Consider the following 5,659-nt stretch of genomic DNA (forward strand, 5'->3'; position numbering starts at 1 on the left):
TTTTTTTGCTTGGTCGCAGAGAGGGCGCAGGGCCACGAAGGCGCAGTTCGTTAATGGGACAAAAAGCTTGGTGGATATTCAATGCAGGAGGCAAAATGACTCTGGAGACACTGTGACATGCGGAAATATGTTGTACGCATAATACAAGTACAATGTGTTGAAACAGCTTGCATACATATCCTCCAATATATAAGGAAATATAATTTTGGAAAGGGTCTCGATAAATATATAAAAGTTCTTCCTCCCCCCAAACACTGTACAGCCTTTTACCGCGCTGTTGGGGCAAATGCTGTTAGCGAGCACCTATTTGGGCTCAGCGCCCTGAGAATGATTGTTTAAGGGTGCTTTATAAGTTATGAACTAACCATTTTTTTACCAGGTGAGGCCCACTGAGCTATATAGCGATCTGGCTATCAAAAATGATAGCTCAACGAAGTGGCTTATCATGTGGAAAAGTATAGTGGCAAAATATTTTGAGCGCATGTTTCTAACTGTGGAGAGAAAAACCGAAAGACCCGGAGAAAAATCCACACGACCACAGAGTGAACATACAAACTCCAAATATGCATGCGTCAGGGTCGGGATCGAACCCACGACCTCCTGCATACCAGGTGAGGTACATCGGAGCGCCCCAAAAAAAGGGTTGTTGTGACCAGCACCACACCTGACCAGCTTTGTCTACCAAATGATGATGTTTGCGCACCACCTCTGATCCTCATGTAACGCTGAGGTGAGTTGAGAGAGGCCCACGACTGGTTCTGTCACTCACGCTGATTGTTAGCCATGGTCAGGAATCAAACTCAGGTTTCTGGTTTTACAGCTCTCATGCACTAACCGCTGTACCACAACTCTATACAAAATACATATATACATACACAAAGATGCCCTTGAAGCCTAAATAGACTTTTGGGGCAAGTACTGTTAGGGCAAGTACTGTTAGCGAGCACCTATGAAGGCCAGCACAACACATGAGATGGTGGGTACCCAGCATCACACCCGGCCACCTTTGTTTCCCTAGTGGCCCTGTTTAGTTTAACAGATTGGAGGGGCAAGTGCTGTTAGTAAGTAGCTATTTAAGAGTGGTAGATACAAACAGAAGCGGGCTTGGACCTTGCCATAGGAAGGTGGACTTTCCTCCAGTGGCTCGGGAGGGCAACACAAGTGTAGTGACTGATTTGGAGACGTAACTTCTTGGAGACAAATCTTTAATTAACACCGAGCACACTTTGTACACTTTTATATAATACTCACACCCTACACTGTTACACACTATCTCTCGCTTATACGCAACTCTACACTGGTTGCTAGCCTACAACACATCGCGAGCCGTCTGACACTGACGGCGCTGAACTAAGGCAGCCAACTACGCCTAGCAGCGCAATTATCAAGTGGAGACGATAGCGATAAAAGCACGAGATGACAGCCGCGATGGCGATGATCTTCAACAGCAACGACGATGACAAGGATCCCACTCCAAACAACAGCCCCGAGCTCCCGCTCGGGGTCCCCTTTTATCCTCCCAGCGTAGCCTCGCTCCGCCCTGGCCATGCCCCCTTTCTAGAACCTACTAGCGGGTTCCCGATGTGTCCCTTTCGTAACCTTTCCCCTAGATCCTTCTCGGGTCTATCACGTGGCCTGCTGTCAGTCAGGGCTGCTTCAAGTTGCAGATCCCCTTCCCCGCCAGCAGTGAGCACCCTGCTACTTAGTGACCAATTCTATGTCACTACACAAGTAAGCACTAACCTATTGCTCATGTGAGCAGAGAGACCTTGATGGAACATGACGGGGTAATGTCACCAGGGCAATGCACTCCTAAACGTCCTTATTTCCCTGTTTCTGATGTTCGCACACTGCATCAGGTGCTGATGTAAGGTGTAATGCACCGAGGAGGCAACATTTCACTGTGTATCACGACCTAGATTGTCATGCGATCATTGTAAGCCTATGGGTAACTTTGAAGCTTCCTAACAGTGTGGCTGGTGGAGCATCATGCACTGTGTGGGCCTTGTTGTTTGTGGATAGATAAATTCGAATATTTATATGGACAGGACGTTATTTTCAATACAGCAAAGAAGGTTTTTACAGTCTTTGTGTTTTGAAATAGAGTGGTCAGAATATTACTGCGTGCTGTGGTGCACTGCATGGATACATATATATATAAAACACTTTTCACCTGGTTGTCTAGGAGCATTTTACATAAGCGACGTGCATCACATCTCATCTTCAGCTGCCACTGCGGTGGACAAGATGACTTGGCACATGGCCCTGCAATCGGGGCATGAGTCTGTCGATAGGGGGCGGATGATTGTTACGTGACATCACGATTGAGTACTTTGTACAAAAAGTAGTCTTTTTATGCGGATCTTGTCCCCTTCCACGGGAATGTGGAATTTCCAACTGCCCAAAAACTGCCTCCACGAATAAGTAAAAGTTCAATGATCGTTTGAGATACCTTTGGATTTAAAAATGTCATTCGTGACAATCGAAGACCCTCTGTGTTGCCTTAAAGAATCATTTATTTGGATAAGCAGTACTTAATTTCATCCAGTGGACACCTGACGTTGCCATAGCAACAATATAGTCTAGAAGGACCCATATATTCTGAGTAAAGTGGCCCTAATCACAGTACCACCTTGCAGGAGTACGTTGATGCGCTGTGATCAATACCGATCACTGCATTCCATGGCTAAGCATTGCCATCTACTGAACATGTTGTAGAACTACATTCAATTCCAAATCGGTAGACCCCCCCCCCACCACATCTTTACAACGCAGCCTACAAATAATCGAGAAGCCCTGTTTTAAGCCAGCCATTGATCAATTGCCACTGCTTCGCCCCGTATAGGCAAATTAATCAACATTTACACGCATGACCACAAACACACAGTGCCCTGCCCGAAGAGCCCTCTTGCACCGGAGGCACTGTGGCGGAGGAGAATTCTCTCCGCTCCAATAGGAGCACCATCAGTGAAAAGCGAACAAAAAAAAGTCAATAACTCATATTGCACACATTAAACAATGCCTCATCAAAACAGGGTAAAACACCCATAATAACACGATATAACATGAACGCATTCATCATATGTGTATATATATACAGTACTTCTATTATATTTGTTCATGGCTATTATCAATAAATATGATGGTGCAATATGTATGTATATTGTATTTTTACTGGTGAGGGGGTTGAATAGTGGTGCAGTGGTTAGCACACTGCATTCTGAAGCCAACAACCAGAGTTTAATTCCTGGCCAAGGCCAACAGTGACGACCCAGTCTGTCCCCAACCGCTTCAACAAGCCACACTGACCAGTGTGGTGAAATATGGTCAAATAAACCCCATGACTGACACGGTGTGGGAAAGCCTACATCTAGCAATGTAGTCACAAATGGTTATACATTCTTTTTTGTATGTCTGTTGAACTTATTTTGCACCGTGTATGTTTCACATGTAATGCAGGAAACGAGGTATATTAAATATTTCATTTTTATTGACAGACACAGAAATTATATATTTTTTTTTTTATCTGGGATGAATGTTTAGTTCTGATAGACGTTTAACGTCGTACTCATGTTTCTTCCCGCAAGGGTTTAGAGCAATAAACATCGTTCAGTGGTAGTATGTTTGCCACTTTTAGAAATTCACGGTTCAAATCCAGTGACCACCAAGCTTATTTGCATATGTATTAGCATAACACAATAATGCTGTCTGCTTCACAGTGGGTGTTAGAGACCCATGTTGTCATTCGCAAGAATAGGCCATTTTGCATTGGCATCATGGTCCAAATTTACCAATTTTTTTAAATAACCCGCAAATTTAACAATTTTAATAAATTTTTACTTAAAACTTTCGTGCCTGCAGGAATTCATATTCTTTGGTTCTTTCGGTGAAGTCGCGTGGATAGAAAATAATAAAATAAAAATTATAACACATTTATAAATACCAAAAACTTACGACGTTTCGATCGCAACACAAGCGGTCATCATCAGGCGGAAAGAAAATGGGGGGCAAGCCTCCAACTGCAATGTATCTCCGACCATGAACACCGAACCAGTGAACTCAAACACATACACCAAGCACTCAAGGCGAATGGATATTCTAGCTACATAATCCGCAAAGCCATCACCCCAACCGTGAGGAAGGAGCCATCTGAATATCCAATCAGAACCATCACCTTGCCATACATAGCAGGGGTAACCAAAAGGATTTCCAAAATCATGAACAAACACAAGATCCAGGTCCGATTTAACACAGTACATAAAATTCGTGATCTGATCCCATCTGCGAAGGACAAGATTCCTGACATGCAATATCCCGGTGTCTACAAACTCAGCTGTATCTGCGGCAGCAGTTACATTGGGGAAACTAAGCGACATGTCTCGGACCGTGTTCGTGAACATAAGGCAGATTTGAAACATGGTAGGACCAATACTTCTGCCATAGCTGATCATTATTTTAATGCGGCTGGCTCACACAAAATTGATTTCTCTAAAACGATGGTACTTTGCAAGCCTACTGGCTATCAACAAAGATTCGTTCATGAAGCCATCCACAAGTATAGACACAGACACAGTTTCAACCGAGAAGACGGTTATAAACTCAGCAATCATTGGAAAGATGTCATCAACCACGTTGGGTCATGACTTGATTGGTAATTTCTTGTCAACCTCAACCATCAGCAGTCTGGATGTGTGGAGCGAGGTGCATTGCCCCCCATCGCTACCCCCTCTTTCTCCCCCTATCTCTACCCCCCTTCTCTTCCCCTATCTCTCCCCCCTCTCTCTCTCCCCTATCTCTACCCCCCTTCTCTCTCCCCCTATATCTCCCCCCTCTCTCTCTCCCCTATCTCTGCCCCCCCCCCTCTCTCTCCCCCTGTCTCTTCCCCCCTCTCTCCATCTATCTCTGCCACTTCTCTCTCCCTGTCTCTGACCCCTCTCTCTTCTCCTATCTCTGCCTCCTCTCTCTTCACATAGCTCTTCCCCCTTTGTCTTCTCCTGCATCAGCAATCATTGGAAAGATGTCATCAACCACGTTGGGTCATGACTTGATTGGTATATTCTTGTCAACCTCAACCATCAGCAGTCTGGATGTGTGGAGCGAGGTGCATTGCCCCCCATCTCTACCCCCTCTTTCTCCCCCTATCTCTACCCCCCTTCTCTCCCCCTATATCTCCCCCCTCTCTCTCTCCCCTGTCTCTGCCCCCCCCCCCCCCACTCTCTCCCCCTGTCTCTTCCCCCCTCTCTCCACCTATCTCTGCCACTTCTCTCTCCCTGTCTCTGACCCCTCTCTCTTCTCCTATCTCTGCCTCCTCTCTCTTCACCTAGCTCAGGGGTCGGCAACCTACGGCTCCGGAGCCGCATGCGGCTCTTTACGGGCTGCTTCTTGACGATATGTACGTATGTACAGTATGTACTCAGATGCATTGCGGCTCTTGAAATACTGAATTTTGTACAGAATTGGAAAGAAATGGCTCTTCTTGTTATTTTGGTTGCCGACCCCTGACCTAGCTCTTCCCCCTTCGTCTTCTCCTGCATTAGCATTGGCTGCCCCGCCCATGCTGCTGACACACTTGGACTGCGCAACTCGCCGCTGGCTCCACGCCTCTTGTGCCCCGCCCACTTACAGCTTTGGCTCGGCCATTTCAAGCCTTTATAAACAG

Source organism: Lampetra fluviatilis, chromosome 9 (genome assembly GCF_964198595.1).
Source record: "Lampetra fluviatilis chromosome 9, kcLamFluv1.1, whole genome shotgun sequence".
NCBI classification, from domain to species: Eukaryota; Metazoa; Chordata; class Hyperoartia; order Petromyzontiformes; family Petromyzontidae; genus Lampetra; species Lampetra fluviatilis.